The sequence below is a fragment of the Pieris brassicae genome, chromosome 3 (genome assembly GCF_905147105.1).
Source record: "Pieris brassicae chromosome 3, ilPieBrab1.1, whole genome shotgun sequence".
NCBI lineage: Eukaryota > Metazoa > Arthropoda > Insecta > Lepidoptera > Pieridae > Pieris > Pieris brassicae.
The window spans coordinates 17,456,814-17,479,247 of NC_059667.1; the positions used below are offsets into that span (position 1 = coordinate 17,456,814).

General features: G+C 32.5%; 1 non-coding gene across 1 annotated transcript; it reads right to left on the reverse strand.

The window, feature by feature from the left end:
• Nucleotides 1-6,870: 6,870 nt before the first annotated feature.
• Nucleotides 6,871-6,942, reverse strand: Trnaa-cgc. The gene has a single exon. It is a non-coding gene; the product is annotated as a tRNA-Ala (tRNA).
• Nucleotides 6,943-22,434: the final 15,492 nt, after the last annotated feature.

Here is a 22,434-nt window from a genome sequence, read left to right on the forward strand (position 1 = left end):
AGGGGATGGTAACAGATTTTGGAAATGTCTTCGAGCACGTAATGATGCAAGTTCGCTTTGAGTCCATCGATGTTTAAGCAAATCGTTTGGTGAAAAAAGTACGGAACCAACATTAGGTTGACGAATATAGGATTGGCAAATACAGAACATTCCAAGAATTACAGTAACCTTCGCAATGTCCTTCATTAGAATAAAATCTTATAAAATAAACTGTTACAAAACTTATCATGCTTCTTCCATGGACACAATGTGCCATAAATACGACACCCATGTCACAGAAACTTCAGAGCTGACTTGTTATAGATTTTAGAAGTAAGCAAATGATACAGACTATATGTATAGATATTATAGATAAAATTAATACTGCCAACATTAAAGGTACATAATATATACAGGAACCAAACTTTAAAATTTATATTAGTAGTCTGTATATATATTTTAAGTATTCTTGTTTGTTACATATTCTGACAGGAGATGGCGATGCCGGCCCAATCACGTGCAACGTCAGTAGGTACGTGATTCATGAGAATCGTGACCGTTGTGCCATTCTAGGTTAGGAACGTCGATCTCCACCATGAACTGGAGCTCCCTACTACAACTTAATGGATGAAGTTGTCGTCCACACGCCACTTCGACAAGGCTTAGCTCCATCCCAACCCGTTGGTGCGTAAAAGCATCAATAATTACCCTTTCCCGACAAAAAAGGCCCAAAGGAGGCCCCGACATATATTAACGGATCCGGGGGATCCAATCACCGTAGCTAACAATAAATTAAAATCCTCCCGCGTGGCTAATAATAATAGTAAAAAACAGATTAGGGTGAAAAACCGCCTTCGAGACCTTTACTTCGAACTTCGCTAACTCCAGTAAGCTTCCGTCCTGCCCTTCAGGCAATTGACCATCCCGCGACGGCCCATGCCGCGGTCCGAGTCTCGCAGGATACGTCCTTGCGCTAGTCGTAGGAAAAATGCTATTCCCGCCGAGTAACGCTCTCCAAAACAGCCCGGCCTGGGTTGTAAAGGTCCTTAAGGCCAACAGCGAGATTTCATTTTAAAAAAGAACTATAAATTTTCCGACCGAGCTATGCTCGCTAAAACAGCCCAAGCTGAACTGTATCGGCTAACAGCGAGATTCCATAAAAAAGGCCGAGTAATGTATGCTATAAAAATCATAACAGCACAAGCTGAGTAGTCAAATCCCTTCTGGCGAACATCATTAAATATATTCCATATAAAAAAATGTGTGCGTGTATTAGGGTACACGAATAAGAAGTGAAACTTCTTTATGACCTTATTTTTTTTAATCGATCATATATGCAACTTCACAGAAATTGGTTAAATAAAGTTAAATAAGATAAAGTTTAACAAAAGGCTTTTATTATCATAGACAAATAATACAATTATTTCATTTTACCTTATTACTACTCAGATTATTACACAATTTCATTAATAGCAATAGAATTATTACTATCATTGTTATCGTTTTGTTATTAATGGCTTATAAATGGTACTATATATTTTTGTTATTAATGGCTTCGAATTTCTTCGAATCAACCGTGATGGAGACAAGAAAAAGAAGGCGCATTACGAAAAAGTCACGCTTAACCGTAAAATGTGACGGTAAATTTTTTTCCAGCGCTGATAAAGAAGTTTCACTTCAAAAAGATCCCTCAATGTAGTATTCATAATTTGTCCCACACTTAATGCTTAAATAAAGTAGTATATTTAACAACTATGTAGGCTATTGTAAATAATCTAATAATATTATTGGCTATTGTTGCAAAAGCTATGAAAAATAGCAAAATATCTAACTAGCAATTCACCGAACCAGCTAGCAAGAAAAGCTATTCATTTATATTTTATATTATTATAGCATAATGTATTATGTATAAGTTTTTTGATATTATCCTAATAAACTCTAGAAGTTGTAGAATTGTCTGTTTTTGTTTTATAAATTAAAAGACGTCTTCCACACTTGTCAGCTCATTGATTTCACACCACCAACTGATAATCACGCGTGTCATTTGTTGACGTCACATAGCGGCAGGTGGAAGAAGTGATATAAATCACAGAAATTTCCTTATTATTCAACTTATACGAGAATATTGATTAATTCCTTGTCAAGACCCCTTTGATATCTATAGTGTAATTGGCGCTGCGGTTTTCGTTGCGCTAAATAAAAAAATGATTACAATTTTGTTACAACTGTATAACAGTGTAAACTCTATATAGCGACACTGACGAAACTGCATTTTATGGTTATATAGTTGTGATTAAATGAAGGGAAAAAAACGTATAGATAATCCATGACTCGTACTTGTTAGTCATGGTCAACAACAGTCTACATGTGCAAGCAATCCCAATTTGTAAATAAAAGAACGAATTTCTTAGAAAGTTCGTATGCATGATGCCGACAGTTGAGTTTATTGCGGGCTAGGTTAATAAAGCGACAAAAGACCGTACACAGCTGCGTAGTTATTAATAATTTTAGCAACTTAAAAAGGACTTTATTATTAAATTTTTGTCGTTATTGAGAGTGCGTATAACACAACTGATTTCGACGCGCCGTTAAATTGTTACATGGAGGTTACACAGAATTTATAATAGTATCAAAAATTAAATACTGTATAAAAATTCTAAATAGTACCATGAATTTGACGATTAAAAATATATGTTTGGTGGTTATGCGTAATACAAAGGTTATAAGTACAGCACAGTACGTTTCAATACATATTGGTATCACTAAGTAATCATAACGTAGCTCAAGTAAAAGGTAATAAATCTGTACCCTGTAATAACTCACACTTGCGATGCCCTAATTACTCACCCTCTGCAGGCCCTCTTAGAGCAGATGTATTCTTCATACATCCCTAATTATCTTTAAGTACATTCGGGAAGATATCTGACGTTTTATATGTAACCACATTAATTACCACAGGAGTAATTTTATTTTTATGTTCATTTGAGCCTACACTGATTTAATTTTGGTTATGACTAACTAAAAGCAGGGTATAGTGGGCAGTAGATGAGAAGATTGAAGTTTTTGTAAGAAAAAATAAGGTAAGAAAACAACATTATAATGTGGGAAACAATATTTCGTACAACGAGTTTTACAGGAGTGACAACATAAAATAAATTTACTAAGGTAAATAAAATTACTAAGGCCACAGACATTTGACAAAAAATGTATACTAATAAAAACTAATTAATCGATATAAATAAAAATGAATATGTGATTATACTTTAATCTGGAACATGGCTGGACCAAAGAAAGGTTTTTATATCGGAAAAACAAACAGTCAGTCAGGCATCATAGCAAAATTTTCCATATGTTTGCATGTAGCTACTAAAAAGGTAGGCTAATATGTAAATACGTTTATAATAATAATACATAGCTTCAATCCGTTTAAAAGTGTTTTCTTAAGGTAGGCTAAGGCGCAATGAAGGTCGCGGGGGCAGCTACTGTCATCTTAAATAGGTTACAACGTTTTTAAAAGTTACTATACTGCTATTCACTATAATACTTAGATAGCTTATTACTAGTAGTATTGGGCAAGTGGTTTCAGCGTTCCTTTCGCTGAGGTCGTAAGTCGTGGTCCAGCTGGCCGTACACCAATGACTTTGGTCCTAAATGGGCTCTAAACCCACTGGATCATTAATATCATTCTCTATTTAATTTACAACAACCTATGAGTATCAGACATCCCCTAGTTAGTATGCTTACAATTGATTTTTATTACTATACTATGTCAAAGGCATATATAACATATAGTGGTTTATGGCAATTTATGTTTTTTGCTATTAGATGATTTGTTCTTGTCGCTATTGTGTCATGTAATCAGATATAAGAAAACAACTAAATATTTGCATATATGAATGAGACATTGAAATTTTAACAAATTCCAGGTATATTCTAATCAATAACAATTTGGATACAATACTATTGAGTTACATGCGTCATTAGGGAAGGGTTCAATTTGTATGAAAGATGGATTGGGAACCGTAATTAATACTTATGTTCGCCTTTGGTCCAATCTTATGTTTTACTAAAGGCAGAGGGATAGAATCCAGTATGTTAAATATATAATATCAATATTTTGGACTTAAAATATATTTTATCTGTATTTCTTTATTAAGGATATCTAAAAATAATTGTAATTTTATTTATAATTAATTCGAAAACATAAAATAAGGTTAAATAACTAAAAATAAGGTCACTAGGTGAAAGTATGTTATTAAGTGAACAGAATTTGCTATTAATATATATATATATATATATCGTAATTTTTGTGGTCACTAGAAAAACACTTTATTTAGAAACGAAATAAAAGATTATGAAAGTAATAGTTATATCGGCACGTCATTCCGCTAAGGGGACACATGAACCCAGGGGAAATCTGTGCTTATTAGCTGTCAATCACACTAACAATCATGCACCCCGCAAATCATCGAAATATTGGCTGGATTTTTTTAAATTTAAGAATTTTTTACTTTATATGTGCAGCATACAGGTCACGAAATGAAAGTATAGAGTATAGAGCGTGTCCGTGATAAAAGCAAAATCGATTATTACCTTTAATTACTATAACTTCACCATTAACTTGCGTATTTATCAAAATTTAATTATAGTAGATAGTAAACTCGTATCACCAATATAAATTTCTGTCAAAACAAAATATTTAAAACAGACCACAGACACCGTACCTTATACTTCAGACATCAACCACAAATTTTTGAGGGCATCTATTAACATATATAGTTTGCCTATTTATATTTAAAATATATATATATATATATTAATCTAAAAAGACAAAAGATTTGACATATTTCCTAGCTCGAAACATTTTCTTTTGGATAACTAAATTGTTGTTTTTAGTATATTTCTTTATTTATTATCTATAGAGAGCATAAATAAAACTTCCACAAATATTTCAATATAATAATTAGTCAAATAAGTCCAGCCATACTTGTAAAAATGAAACAGGAATTCATTTTTATATAAATAGATATAATACTTATTTACAATCCTAAAACTGTTTTACGGGATCATACGCGTGTTCGCGAATGATGTAGTATCATTTTATTTCTCTGACTCTACAATTTTTTTATATCTTATATTATAAGCTAGAATAAATGTTATTTTGTTTAATGTATATAATTGCACTAATTAATGTTTATATGTAAATAAGCTAGTTCCTCTTCAAATGCGAAGCAAACAAATCTAGTATGTATAATGCTATTTGGTAGATTTAATAAATAAAAATATAACAGGAGTAGATTTCCGTACGGATTCAATTGGAAATTGAGTCTCGACGCAATTTCCTGAACGAAGCAATACCATTTTCGATTTCTACCTTGACATTGGTATCTTAAATGTTTACTCAGATATAAGTAAATATATGTTACCAGTTGGCAAAAAGAGATGGAACGTGTAGGACGAGGCGTTTTCCTGCGACCTTCTAATAGATGTAAAATATAGTTAGTTTTGTTTTAATATGTAATCTTATGAGTATCAAGTGATATTTCAAGCTTGACCAGACATTTTTGGTAGAAAAGTGTACGGTTTTAATAGTTAATGATTGAATTGGGTTTGGACAAAGTCCATGAACTCCAAATGGATTAACTTAAAGAATGTGTTTTACTGTAAGTATATTGATTCAATCCTCTGTAGAGTTGGACGACTCGTTAATTTCACCGTTCGTATTTAGCGTAAAATAGTAATGAAGTGATCGTGAGTGCACGTGACTTCCTCGTTTATAATTCCATTTCCTATGACATTTGAGTCTGAACTTAATTTTTGATAGCGTTGGAATTGAGGTTTTATGGTCCTAGTTAATTTTTATACGCCTGTAATTTGTATCTGGTAATTTTTAGAATATAATAAGCGTTGACGTACGTGTTAAACGCCGGCGTTCGTTTTATATGATATCTAAATAGCCTAACCCTGGATTTAAAAATAATTAATAGCTTACGTCCGTCCAGAATATTTCCAAAAAACTTTCAGCGCTCCTGCGTAAGCAACGCACAACACTAAGAGTTTTCACTCGAATCTCCTACGCCTGTAATTTGTACCTGGTATTTTTTTCATAGGTAGCTGGCCACTTAGAATATAATTAGCGTTGAGGTAGGTCTTAAACCCTGGCGTTTGTTTTTAAATGATATCCAAATAGCCTAACCCTGGATTTAAAAATAGTTAATAGCTTGCGTCCGCTTAGAATATTTCCAAAAATCTTTCAGCGCTCCTTGCGTAAGCAACGCACAACACTAAGAGTTTTCACTCGAATCTCCTACGCAGACGATAAGTTGAATATTCTATAGAAGTAATTGTGCTTAATAAATTTTTGGTATATTAACGCGATATTCTATTGACACGAAATTTGTACAATAAACTATCAGATTAAAGGTAATGAAAACTCACACGAATATTAAATTTCGATACGTTTTTGACGGATCTTTAGAACTGTGTGTGTATTTACTCTGTAAGTCTCGACTTTCTATTCTACACTAATAATATTTTTATCTTAGAAATATATAAACCTTATGATTGAACTTTATTTTCTGCTATACTGAGTCGAAAAAAATTATTTGTCTTGATCCACCCATTTTCCAGTTCCATATTTTACATAATGTAGGATAAATTTAACTTCATTATAAATTATATTATATTGTAGGTAAATAATCCATATCTAAAAATCATTTCTTGATTTTCTGTGTATCCAAATGAAGAAGTTATAAAAATCCGTATTCAACCGTATAAAGACGTGATCAAAATATCGTGACTGATTTTCAAAATACAAAATATGATGTGGTATTTTAAATTAAAACAAAAATAGACACATGAACTCAGTACAGTGTAAAAAAGCATATGATATGGAGGTGCTGGGATTTGAACCCAGGACTTTCAGCATGCGAAGCAGACACTCTACCACTGAGTTACACCCCCCGTATGTGCATTAAGCGAAATTAAAGGAGATGTACTTGACGCAAAAGTTGCATTGTATATTTTAATCGTAATTCGTAATTCAACATTTAATACCAAATGATACACCAAATATTAAGACGCATTCATATCATTTCATATTTGTTATAATGCGCGTAAATAGTTTTCCCAACAGTATAGTACAAATGCAAAGATGTTGGAAACAAATGAGGGGCTGTGTTTTAAATAGAGAATAATGATAATAATCCAGTGGCATTACAACCCAAAACAGGTTCGCCGGACGAGCGAGTATTAGATTCTGACATAGACAGAAGTCCATCGGTGCACAACCGGCAATCATACCTACGACTTTCGAAGAACATTGACAATTGACATACATATTTAGACTCCTCATAATACTTAGGATGCTTACATATAAAAGCAAACACTAATAAACATTCTCAAGAACTCAAAAGATTTTTTTTTCAAAGGCAAGAATATGCCTTTGAAGTTAGTAATTTAAAAATTAAACCTATAATCCGATAGATGTCTCTGTAACAAATTAATTTAGCAACTGTTAATACGAGATACGATATCTGTTTTTTCAGTTGCACCCTTTTTAATTAAAATTTAAGGCACGAAGAGTTTAATAATGCAACACATTTGTTTGCTCGATTAAAACTATGAAATAATATTGCAAGTAGTTGTCTATAACTAATCTCGTATGTTAATATTTGAATCACGAACGTCAAACGCTTCGTTATACGTAACTTATATACACAGAACATAGAAAATATTTTTTTAAAGTAAACAATGTTTTAATATTCCTAAGAATACTTTAGTCTATCGTTTATGAATAAAAATGTTAACTATGGATTAATAAAGCTTTTATTTACCGCTTTGTTTGTCGACAATAATAAAGGTACAATAATAATAACGAGGTATTAGATAAAGATCAATTCCAAGTTTGTAACTTTTTGCTAATACGGAATTATTTAACCTCGACAGTTCTTTAAAAATACTATTCTGCATTATTCTTCTGATAGAAGGTATGTAGAACTCAAGTCAGCCGCTTGGAACATTACTGTACTTAGAGTATCACCTTCACGTTTTCACATTCTACTAGAAAAGGAATGCGGAAGGAAGTAAATGTGCCTAAGTTAGAATTTAGAGAATTGTCAGAATCAATGTCATAATTTAGCTGAGAAGCTGTTCCGGACACACGTTTTATTTTGTTATCTATTATATATCTTATTAGTCGTATACTATCTTAAATATTTTTTTAATTAAAATAACTTTTGTTAAGGTATTTGGAAGAAATAGAACACAATAACAGATTTCTCAGATCAGTCTTACCCTTAATCGAGAATAATGCTAATAGAAGAAGAGAATAATGTTAAATAATATTTAATTATCTCGGTATTTTAAAACTATATAAGTTATATATTCTAAGGGCAGTAATGATTGGAAAAAAGTACCTAAAATTATGCAAAATATTAAAAATGTCCAGTACCAACTGGGGGACCCGACATCTAGCGCTGAGCTTCCAGAGGAAATAACTTTTTTTTAAATGTATTAGGCAAACGGGCAGGAGACTCACCTGTTTAGTGACATTAAGACTTGGTACGCTCTTTTCTTGAAGAACCCTTAGTCGAACTGGTTCGGGAAATACGCCAGTGGACAGCTGGTTCCACATACTGGTGGTGGTGCGTGGCAAAAACTGCCTTAAGTAACGTTCAGTTCGACGGACGACAAATAAAGATTAATGTGAATTTTTAAAGTACGGTGCTTCTATAAGGCAAGAGAGTTCTTAGATTATAACTTTTGACATATTAACTTAGTATATGACATGAAAATTTAATTGCTTTTTATTATAATTTTGACATTTGCATACTAGTTTGATATGGAACTAATAAATCTTTTCTTTTGATTGGATTAAATTTAGATTAAAGTTTTAATGTATGTGTTATACATTCCTCCGTTTTCAGACATTTTTAATATATTCAATTACATAATAGTCATTGCTATTGACATTTTTATTAAATACGAAGACAATTTTTAGATTTCCTTTTTAAACTTGTACAGTGAATTTTATTAGTAGGTAATAGATAAAAAAATCGTTTTAATTTAAACCGGTGCAGTTGGTAGGCGATGTTGCGTGAAAATCACATAAAAATCATTACATGAGTGCATTGTGCGGCACCCTCTATCAACCCCTTGTTACGACGCCACTCTATAATTATTTGCCGTGAACGCCGATGTGGTTGAGCGTTTTTGGGTTCCATCATGTAGACCCTTCACATCGGATTTTATTTATTTGTAAATAAAATTTGTCTTATGAAAGCTCATCAATGTAATTTACCTAAAAGACACCTTATTGTACTTCCAGGTTAGTTCTCAGTTAGTTATCAAATTGTTTGTTTTTTTTATACAGTTCCACATACTTTTCTTAGTCGGTAAAAGCGCCGGTGTTAGGGATACTAGTATTGCCAGTAAATCTCAATCATCAAATTTCTTCATAAAACAAAAAATGAAGTTTTAGGCTTAAATAAACGTGACTCAAACTTTGGAACAACTGATATGATTGTGTACTGTTAATGTAACATCAGAAGTTAATAATTTTAACTTGCCATTGTAATTATTAATGCAAGGAATAAAAATAAATACATTTAAGTTGGATTTTTATTAGATGTTGGTAGATAATAAAATTATTTAATATAAATAAACAATGTCACTAGGACATTTTAAAATGGCGACCGTAGTACAAATTTCAAGCCGGCCGGCCAAGTGTATGTGGCACTGTAAAGTGATTTAAAGGAAAATTTTGACGCGGAATGTGACCTGCGCGGAACCCTCGGATTAATCATATTATGACTTGACTGACTTTTTGTATTGACTTCTAGTGTAATATGAGGTTTTAAACCCTATATTTAGTGATGCGGGTGATACATTTTATTCGGTATTGGTTTAAGTGAATTACATGTTTAAGGATTGATCATGAGTGGTATTACTCTAGATTTTTTAAGTTTGTTTTAATAGATTTCTCTTTATTAAAATCCTACCTACATCAACAGCCTTGGCTTGATGGTTGCCATACCGTAGAGAGATCTTTGGTTTAGTTACCGGAAAAAATATTGTTTCGGATTGGTTATGTGTAAACGATCGGTTCCTAATAAAATACGAAATCACTGAACCACATATTTATTCCATAAATAGTAATAGTAATTAAAAATGGATAAATAGAAAATTGAAATTAAAAATGTTTGTCCCTGTGACAGTGTACCTTAAATACTGGTATTCCTTGCTGTCTTTATTCATTGCAAGAAGATGGTGGTACTATCGAACGTTTGCATATTGTGCCACACGCGTGCAAATTTCTCTCAATAGGAATTTTACATTTTACATTATGAGTCATATCAATTAGTCAATTCTTAAATTATTTGTATCATACACATTTATTATGATACGGTATAAAATTAATATTAATTATAATGTTTCACGCGAATAATCATTTACTGAGTAATACATTTTTCCAATAGTAGTACTAGTCTTAAGTCAATTTTTAAAAGCTCTAATCGGAAGTTCTGTTAATCACTTTTGGTAAATTTTTGTAAACCTTGATTGCCATACGAATAGTGTTTTTCCTATACAGTTCCAGATTAATTTTGGACACAGCCAATTTCTCCCCATGTATTGCGATGCTTATTCGTAGAGCGTGAAAAGCACCAGCTCTAGGGTCATCATCTACCAGGCGCCAACGTCTCTTCATCTTATTTAGTGCCCGTACTTACATGCCACGGCCCAAGAGTCTCCCTTCCAAAGTAAATAACGTTGAAAGACCTCTAAAAACAGATTTTTCTTTGTTATTTATACAGCGAAACTAACATAAAAATATTGCCCTAATACTTTAAATTAATATTTTTGATGTAATTAAAAATAATATAAAATACTTTGGTAGGTATCCTTTATTAGATGGAATGGCTTTGTTATTCCTCTTTTATTTTAAATATAATATAATTATCAATGTATCTTACAATTTGTATAAGTAGATATTGTGTAGTAGCTGCAGGAATACTGATGAGCATATAAATAAATAGATTAAAAAGGCATCATGTAGGCGCTGTTGGATTGGAGGAATATCCCAATGACCTATTAAATATAACCCCATGGCCCACAGTTATTCCCTATCGGCAAAGACGTAGTCTTTACTCAAACATATAGCTATTTTTTTGCAGTGGCCACATCCCAATTTTTATTAATTGTTCTGTTTAATTGATATTCAAAGGCCAGGTGAGCCCTCTGTCTATGGGTATAGAACCTAGTACACGCTTTATGAGTTCTGGATATGTATAGTTACTATATGCCGCATTGTCACGAAATTAATGTCGTAACTGACTACGCGATAGCAAATCACGGAGTTTGGAAAGAGTGGTCATTAAAGTATAGACAAAGTACATGACGCGCCTGTCAATACCAATAGAAATTGATTACTTCAAGAAAAGAGCGTACCAATTCCAATTCTAAGTGTCTTCTGACAACGTGTTTTTGGTTGTGTTTCATGGGCGGGTATCACTAAACATCAGATCACTGTATTTTACGTGGGCTCCTACCCGTTTCCCCTTATATATTGTAAAAAGTACTATAATATAATGTATACTATGTAATGTGTAATATTGTACTATAATGTGTATTCTATGGTAGAACTTGGGTTCTAATAATTCCAATTACAATGTAATCGTGTTGATTAATTTCTGGCCTCGCTTCGAATGGCAAAAACAAACCAAAACCAAACCGATTTTCTTTTGTTTTGTTTCTGATATAACTTTGACGACAGTCTGTAAAAACATATAATTTAAATTTAAATTAGAATTTTCCTAGGAGAAAGCATCCAGTACATCGCGGTTTGTTGGTAAAGTACCTTATTCGGAACCAGTATACGTCACAAGAGCGTTCACCCCTGACCCCTAACTGGTCATCGTGTCTCTGTCTCCTTTACACTCGTAGAAGTACATATACATTTGTTCCTTTTCTGGATGGGCACGATCTGATCATATAGTCTGGCATCCTCAGAATTGCATTGCTATATGATACGCTAATTCACGGAAACAAATTTTACGTGACTTCTATCTTCTAATTTGTAATAGACATCAAAGTATTTTTTTATCTACATATTGTGCCTAGAGGCGGTATTGTTAATATAATCATAAATTAATTGTGAATAATATACACTCTGTCAAAACGGATGATATTTATTAAATATAAGCGTGATACTATGCTTATATCATTTACATCAAGATTTTAAACATATATAAGTTTTTTTTAAGATATATACGTTCTAGTTTTATGCACTATGAACGGCTTATATATACGTAATACGTACAAATTGTTGACATTATATAGATGAGTGCGTGTGTATAGCGTGTGATTGTAATAAAACTCCTAAAGGGCTTTGTTAAAGTTTTTTGTGTAAGTTCAAGTAGATATTTTTAAGATTGAAATTCATGCATTTAAGATGTGGGTACAACGTCTGTTGGCACCGCTATTTATTGTATAAATATCGTAAATCCAATGATATTTTCCATCTAACTGTCAAATATCTTTATTGTATTGATACATCTTATCACAAACGAATACTTAACGAAAATTATGTCGCTAGATTAAATCTGTGAATTAGCATATGTGGGAATAGGAAGGATGCACGAATACCTGTTCGGTAAGTAGGCCCCGTCTTCTACATTTACATTAAAATCCAACCAAGTAACTAGGACTGGCATTGTTGGATTTTATTATTAGAATTATAAGATCCACGTTTTTGTTTTTGGTCCATGCATGTTGTTTGCAGACTAAAACGGCTTACATTCTTTATTTTTAGTTATTCAACTAAAATACTCTTAAATATTATCATATATATAAATGCATCTTGGTTATTATTTAATTGGTAGTAACATTACCGCGTTTACTTTAGTACAATTTAAAAGTTCCGCTTTGTACGAGCGATCAACGTCTATGATAGAAGTATACACTACCACTTTTAAACGGACTACCCGCAGTTATTAAATGGTTTAACGTTTCAACCAACACAAAAAGTTGAAGAATTTTCTTGTGAAGCTGAAGATTGCTATTACATTACAATAAACAACATTTAATATTATCCGGTAGATTGTCCGTTATATAAATATATTAAAACTAATAGGATATTAGAACAAAACGCATTATATAAGCACACACTCGCTAGTCCTCAGCATTGAATTGGTATCAGTTATCACTTTATTCAAAGTGACGTGGCTGTAGGAGGCAGTCCTGTCAAAAAAAAAAGTTTTAATAGTCCAATATAAATGCGAGTTTTATAGTTTTAAAATGTATTTGGGATACATTATGAAGTTTACCGATGCGTGAAATTTGGTGTAAGCGAATTGACATTATGATTTATGAACGGTTTCCCTCGGGATAAAATTACCACTTACATTACAATAAGAAATTTTATTACCAATTGGTTTCAGATAGCAGGTGCTTTTTGCTATGAAAGGGTTTTAACGTTCTTGTTAGAAAATAATAGTTTGTTCAAAAGTAAATTATGACTATTGACGAACTCGTGTACTTCAATATAAAAAACAGCTAATCAAAACATTTTCTTGAATTTTTTTCCTAAAAAGATTTAAGCGAGGCTTGTTTTCGAAACTGGATTACGCTGTAACCACAGACAAGAAGGGCCATTTGTTCAACGAAAATGATATACAACTCAGACGTGCGTATGACGACACGTATTTACAAACATACAAATAACCACACGGAACATTCAAAAAACAACGCCGATAAGGTCGGAAATTCTGTACCGCATAAATATGCAACTAGAAATGGAAAACGACGAAAAGAGAATAAAATATTGCAGAAAAGTGGACCCGGGACGCAATAAAATATCAATTTTTTTACTGTTCCTCTATTAACGCTTGCTTACTTTAGTATCGCTTGAAACGCGTACACTGAGCGCTTTATACAACAGTTTTACAAACGTGTAATAGTAAAAACGCATTGTATACAATATAGCATTATATTGTGGGACATATGAGTAATGCGAAGAAGTTTCCGCATAGTTTTACTTGAATATGATTGCGGGGTACGCGAAGGGGAAATTTTGTCTCATATCGTTTTTTAAACATTTCTGCGCTATAATTTATTATGCCTTCGTAGATTGTGAGTAGAAAACATAGTCTTATACGATTTAGGGATGAAACCCATTAGAATTGTTTTTGTAATGGAAAAAACATTTGTTAACGTTTCCTAAGACGTTAAAGGTTACGTTAATTCTAAGACTTTTACTTTTATTTATGTTAATTGTATATATGTTAAATTTTATAAAATTAGTGTGAATAAATTTGTGATATTTAGTTACAAAACGATTTTGGTGTTGTCTTTCTTGGAAAACAATATTCTACAAGTCTTTCTTTTATATTAAAAAAGGTTAAATTAAATTAAATGGTTAAGTTGAATGTCGTTAGTACAAAATGGTTCATGTGAATATTCATATGAAACAAATGAATAATTCAAAAACTCGTGCATCACTCGACACAATTAAAGAGGGGCAAACAAAATCAATTATTGCCTACTGACTTCGAGTGTATAGGGTGTTCTCCACGGTAATTTACTTATAAAAGGTCAGACAGAATATTTTACACCTATGCTTATAACGATACAGTCTAGAATAATAACGATGTTGTGTTTCTTCTTTGTTAATCTAAATTGCCTTAAAGGTCTCGTTACCAGGTCATAAAATAAAAAAAATAAAAATAAAAAAAAGCATTCCGTTTTTGACATTTATCTTCGGTGTGGTGATCTGTGATTTAGTGAAAATAGTTTATAAAGTAGCATAAATATGATATGTATCATGCGTTATAGTTGTTGGATTATTGGGGATGTTGACTAAGATAAATAAAAATGTGTGCGTGTACACACGTAAGAAAAATGGCCTTTTATACATGTTTTAATTGTAAAAAGTTAATATTATATTTACGAGGAACTGTAATAATATTATTAATTTGTTACGTACCGATGTTTTTAAATACAAGGTAAACCATGAAAAAATAAAATTGCATTTGTGCGCAATAATTTTAAATAATTAGCTAATTTCTCAAATCAATAGAGCGAACAACCGTCACGTGCCAGGATTTACTATTCAAATATTAATTTGACGATTGACATGCACCTGGCCTTCTTGGTGTTAATATTAAATGAATATAAAAAAGATATTCTATGAATTTTCACTTGTTGCTACGTTTCTTGTGCTTTGAAGTCAAAGTAACTAACTTAAACGAATTAATAAGGTGAAGTGTTAATACTTTATTTATTAGCTTTTGCTGTATTCATGGCAATCCTACCATTTGTTAATAAATTTATATAAGAGGTTGTTCAATACTTTAGGTCACTATGGAATGCCTAGACAAAAAAATGAAAAATTGAAGGACATGTTGTCTTGTTGAAATTGTCAAATGTCACATTTGAAAGACCAAATCTATATTCTTATCTTGATACAATACCGTTCCTCTTTGGTTGTTCCAAAGTATAAAATTCCCACGTAAAACATATCGATCAAACGTTAATCTGACTCACCCGCGTCCTAATAATTCTAAACGTATAATAGATTGACCCCAAATCCTGAAATAATACGATTTCGGATGTTTGGCTTCCGAGACAATAAGGACCCTAGAAAACCAAAATATTGTAAACTTAAGGTTGAAAGAGTTTGCTACAATAACAGTGTGGGAATGTATCAAAGCTTTATTGACCGCGAAACGTGTCGGTCACTTTATTATACAGTGTTTAGTGTGTAGGTTAACGACCAAATTTGATACTTTACGCAACGTTGAAAGAGTATCTATATGTTTAATAATTATAGTACGTTTTATTTATATCAACCTGGAAAATATCAGTAGAAAGTTGTTGTGTATTACATAAAAAAACAAATACTTGAGTAACAGCAACACCTACTTTTTTACTTACTACACCTAAATATCCATTAAGTCTATCTTAATAAAATGCACATGAAAATGCTTGCATGAAGAATTTCTTTATTGCGAAGCACTGTTTGTTATATACAATTGGCAATGAGTATTTATGCGTAATCAGTTGGTTGGGTGTCGTTGTAGAAATGTAAAGTATCAAGTTATGCAGATCATTGTATTATGCGCGGGCGCCGGCTGGCACTATTGTCCAACGTCCTTTGACATATTGACTAGTGTTGTACCACAATTATTGTTCCTACAAGATACCATGCTGGCACCTAAAGTGCAACAAAAGATTTTAACTGTAGGTTTTACAATAATTGCAAAGAGCGGTTCAAATAGTCAGAAGCTTTCCAAGCAGCTTGATCCCTTGGCGTCGCGTGGAGATGTGGGGGTCTCTCTGCATCCTTTACCGCATTTACCATGGAGAGGATGTATAGAGTTGTTGGGATAACGGCTGAGTTTCTTCGTCGAATATCGAGGCGGAATACAAAATTCCAACTGAATCATCTCGACGTCCGTCGTTCCACAACTGAGGGTTATTTAGCATTTGCCGCACGACCACTACTGTGGAACCAGTAAGAGTGTACCAATTCAGCGAGCAAAAATTAGGATAACGAATTACAAGACATAAATGTATAAACAAATTTAAACTGTATATTGTAAAGATTGGAAATAAACGGGCTTTATTATTATTATTTATTTATCGACTCATCGAAAATCTAAGACAACCCTCGTGCTTTTGAATCGATATTGAACGGTTTATAAATTAAAAAAATATCAGGAAAAACGTATGTTTTATCTGTTATGATTGAAAGCACAAGTTTGATGAATCAGAACAATTGCACAAATGTCGGGAGGGGTAATCGTGACGGCCATGTTTTTCATTACCTACCCCTCATCGAACCTTGCTTTTGTCTTCTAACCGTACCGTAATTTATGTACGTTGCTGACAGCGTATTTGCGTCACAACCGTGATAAATAAAATATAGCGTTAATTCTTATTTGAGCCCATTTTTTGATAAAAGTTATTGTATTTGTATTTCTTTTTTATAGAGCGGAGCGGAGTTGGCCTAGTGGCTTTAGCGTGCGACTCTCATCCCTGAGGTTCGATCCCCGGCTGTGCACTAATGTTCTTTCTTTCTATGTGTATTTAACATTCGCCCGAACGGTGAACGAAAATATCGTGAGGAAGGCTGATCACCTGCTTGCCAATTCTATTAACATATTATCATGAAACAGATACAGAAATCTGAGGCCCAGATCTAAAAAGGTTGTAGCGCCATTGATTTATCTATTTTTATTTTATACCTTGTATATATTTTGTGTGTGCTTAAATCACATAAAGATTTTGTCTTCAAAATATGCCATCTGTCTTAATAGTTCAATATTAAAATTACTCTATAACTTAGATGTTTAGCTATTGTCACAATTTCCTATTTGTAGATAAATGTTTAATTTATCATAGCTAATTTATTTCTTTAAAAGCTTATAGTAGTAACTTGTGTGCATCGTTAAATAAAACATATACAAAACTAAAAATACAATACGTATATAAATGTAATTAGAACATAAGATAACATACCATAACCTATCCCTTTTGTAATCTATTTCTGCCCTAAATTATATTTTTAATAATATTATTATTCGTGTGTGTAAAAGGCGCGTGTCGAATACGCTAGCATAATCGTAAGAATATCACAAAATAAAGTTTTCCCCGTGATTACGAATGAGTAGACTTTTGTCATCATGCCTTTGTTTCGCGCTTTTAATATTATATTTGTAATTAAACCTGTTTTATAACATGCACTTATTTCTTATTCAGATATAGCAAAGACAATATTGAGCTTCTTAGGTTAATTATTGTACTTAGATGTTTGGGCTAGCTTTTCGTTATTATTAGGTAAATCTTGCTTTACTGGAAAACAAATATTATAACTAAGTAACTACGGTTTCTCAAGTTGTACTCCAATTTCAAAGACTAAAATGTTAGTAATATATGTGAGTCTTGGAATCAATATATTCATTCACGTAATACCATTACTTATTAAACAAAACAATTATAATATCGAAAGTATACTGAATCGTTTATTAAAACCTAAACATAACAATCAGCAGAGCAGTGTTGGACCAGTGGCTTCAGCGTGCGACTCTCATCCCTGAGGTCGTAAGTTCGATCCCCGGCTGTGCACCAATGGACTTCCTTTCTATGTGCATCTAACATTCGCTCGAACGGTGAAGGAAAACAACTCTAGGAAATCGGCTTGCCTTAGACCCAAAAAGTCTACGGCGTGAGTCAGGCACAGAAGGCTGATCACCTACTTACCTATTAGATTAATAAATCATGAAACAAATACCGAAATCTGAGGCCCAGACCTAAAAATGTTGTAGCGCCATTGATTTTTTTAAACATAACAATCAAATATAAGTATGGACAAATTTACAAAAAGAAATTAAAACAAATTTAAGTTGGTCTCTGTGGCAGTGTACTTTTAACGCTGGCAGGATTCTCTCGCTGTATTGCGATACTTGTTCGTTGAACGAGCAAAGCACCAGCTCTGAGGTCACAGGTACTATCTACAAGGCGCTACCTTCAATCTTTAATTAGTACATGTGCTCTTGAACCCCACGGTTCAAGAGTCTTTACACCAAAGGGAACAACATCGAAGTTGGAGAAGAGATTATTATATTTTCCGGTTTTTGCTTGTCCAAGGGAGGTGAGGATCTACAATATTGTTGTTATAATGTGAAAAACATCAAAAAAATTCAAAAATTTATATTGTTTTTTGATTCTGTGTGTGATACAGTAAAACATTTCAACTGTATTATTTGATGTTGTTCATATAGTGTTATCATCACACACTCCTGCGACACAAAGTATGTCTCGGCCTACGAAACGAGAAACTTCCAGCGCTCCCTGTTCTGTGCCACTGTCAGTCAGCTGTAGCTGGACTGGCATATCAGAATTTATACCTACTATATGTAGGCCGTATAAATTCTGATATGCAGCCTTTTTTGTCAGATGAAACCTAGTGTTACATTATATTTAACTTTCACCATACAACTATACTGTGTGAACAAACAAAACCCATTAATTAAGGACCCGGGTGTGATCCATCAATCGCTTTTTTACGTGTTTTAATTAAATGTAACAATGGCAGGACCTTGCTACCGGAATTACTTTTGAAGTATGTTGAAATACACTGAAAACGATTGTACCTTTTTTATTGTCTAGAATTTGATGTTATTGTCGATTTACAGGTTAAGTTGTTGATGTTCTCGGATGCGATGTGAAAAATATTAGTAATACTACTTGCAAATACAATTTTAAAGTTTTTTTTTAAAACTGTAACAGAGTTCATTCGAAAATCGACATTGTGCTTATTTTCTTAAAATAGAGTACCGTTTTATATGTATATGTCGCTACCAACCTGCTTAATAAGACATTCAATTCCACTCGAAACAAAACTCTTCTAACTGTTAATATGGCCTTGGCAAACCACAACTTTGATGGGGTTTTCCAAAGTGAAAAACAACACGTACAATGGAAGAGTGTAGTAATAATAGTGTGAATTTATCTGTGACTAACTCAAGCAATATTTTTTAAATAATTTTTTTATATCAGATGTTTTTTTTTTTAATTTCTGCCATTTAGTCATTCTATCGTACGAATGGCCTAAGCATTTGCCAGCCAGTTTATTGAATGTTGTTGCAAACGCTAGGGCTGAATATTTTTCAGGCCGCTTAGTTAAAAAGCTAGGCTGTTAATTGTATGTCTTATTAAGCTAGACCGTATTTCTGTATAAGCTGATCGTTGTTGAAAAGTCAAAGAAAATTATTCACCAAATATTTGATTTTAATAAGCTTTCAAAACATGAATAAAACCTTTCAGAGTTTATACGAAAATCGACCTAATTATGCATCACTTTGAAAAGAAGGTATCTTTGAACTTACCTGCATTGAGCGGATTTTCTTCATCCCACACATTTTCCAGGCAAAACAAATCGAATAAGCACTAGAAAATAAACCTTATGTCATTGCAATAACATATATTTTACTCTGTATTGAATACAAACTGTAACAAAGCCCTCCTTGGTAACATTAATAAGGAGAATTAAGATTAAAATGATATTAAATTTTGATATTGTGCTGTGTTCGGATTATTTTCAAGGAAATTTTAATATGGGCTTCTTTGAAAGGCGGGGTGAGGATTCTGTCTAAGACTTCAGACTAGACTTTAAATGGAATAAATTCACGAAGAAAAACTATTTTCTCAATTATGTTATAAGACTTTTATTTTAGCCGCTTTTCTATTAACTAGGATATATGACTCATAGGAAGGTCTTCGGCTTCTTTTTTTATCCTTTACACTTAAGATCGGGTAATAATTTGTGGAATGGAAAAATTTCGATTATAAAATTTAATTTAAACTTTTGATATGAATCAACTGAAGAATTTATCTTTCAATGGGACTTGATTAGCAATGATTGAAGTGACCCTTCGAGATATTAATTATTCCAAGTGTGTCGTCGGACGAAAAACTCCATCTTGTTACACAACATTGTTAGATTGGATGGTGAGTTCTAAGAAGGAAATTTCGTTTAGTATGCAAAATGCATTGCATATGGTTTGGATAACTTTCCCTAGGAAGTAAGAATCCGAAATAAAATATTGCTGATTTCAATACTTATAAAATACAATATTTCTAACAGAAACACGGTTATCATAGACAAGTTTCTGTTTTTATCAATAAATTGCGACGTTGTCTTGTGCCTATGGCAAATCGGGAGAATAGTTAATCAACGTTGTAACGAGTTTATAAGTAATAAATTATGATTTCCTTAATTCTTAGCTTATTCTAAGCATAAGTTTTTATTTGTTCCACTGACAGTGTATAGCTAATTAACTGTCTTATTTTTAACTACGGGATAAATTTTAATGTACAACTATTTGTATGTACAATACCTGCTCATACGGTGAAGGAAAACATCACAAGGAAACCGGCTTAGTTCAAACATTCGACGACTTCTGGCTCTGAAAATGAATGAAACAGAAATGTTTCTGTTCCATGAATAATTATTATGGACTTAATACGATCTCCTACAAACTAAATTCAAATACAAAGCTTCAGATGTTTAACACTTTATATTTGCTTCGGTTCTCATCTAATCTCAAACACCTACGAGAAAATCGTAAGTTAAGTTTGTTAGAATCAAGAAAGGATATACATTACATCGCCCTGGTGGGTGAGCATCGTAACTTAAATAACTGATAGCGACATTAACGGCGTTGCTGATATTTGTATGTTTAATTTTCTAAATTTTAAATTAGACCGATAGCATATCCTAGTGTACGATTCAATAGTATATACTTTTAGCATTTTGCTCTAGTTAAGGGAGCTTCTTGTTGTACCTAAAAGGGTACGCTGATAAGCGATAAGGCTGATACTAATCCGCTGTAATATTTATAGCGAATAAGACTGTGGCTTTACGAAGTACGTAGTCGAAAATCACCTAAAAAATATGAAAAATACACGAAGAACATATCAAGTGTAATGATTGAATTAAACATTTCAATCTAATTTTTTGCGGTCCCCATGTAACACTACCCTCTTATTAATTGGGTTACAGAGGGAAGGGTTAGTCCTCAGGGACCAAAGATTGATTGAGATAGTCAACGAACAAATTTTGAGACAATTTTTACTTTTTTACCCTTGCTGAGTTGCTAATTGTTAGAAACTCCTTGAGAGCTGTTTTTGTTTTCTTTGTTGTTTGTAATTGTTCGTTTTGTTTTTAATTGGCGGAATTGGCGGACCGATGGTTTAAGGAGTTCCACAATTATTCTTTTTTCAATGTTCTTATGAATGCCAGTTATTCCAATTTGAAAACTTTTACAGTATAGTGGTCATTATGGCTGTTGTAGAAAATTATTAAGCTTTATAACCAGTATACTGGATTGAGAGACAAGATAAACAAATTAAACTTTTTTAAGTTCAAGAAAACTAAAAGCTTCCTCTCATGCCTCATGTTCTTCCTTTATAATAAGGTCTTACAATTCTTATCAAAACAGATTGAGTATTTCGATGGTGGCAATACTAACAAATCTACTATCTCCCCCCTGATAGAACGAGCTGATAACCTGCCATCGCTAACCATGGGCTTTGCATAAATATCTTGTCTGATCGTGCTCTTTACTTTAATCTTAAGATGAATTATAGACAATGCGATTTCTATTGTGTTGATAAAAACATTATTATACTACTTTTGTACAATACTAGGTCATTCTGAGTACTTTGGCTTTTAAGCATGTATGCTAACTATAGTTAGTGTATGTGTATGAAACTAAAAGTCAAAAATGTTCATCAAAATAGATACTGTAGGATTTTGGGTATGTATAATATAGGATATGGAGTTGTATTTTCACTAAATAAATATTATTTTTACAGAAACTATTTTGGTACTTCGAATAATACAAGGCATTTCTGAGTCTGTTAGATTGGTTGTTTTTATAGACAAATAGA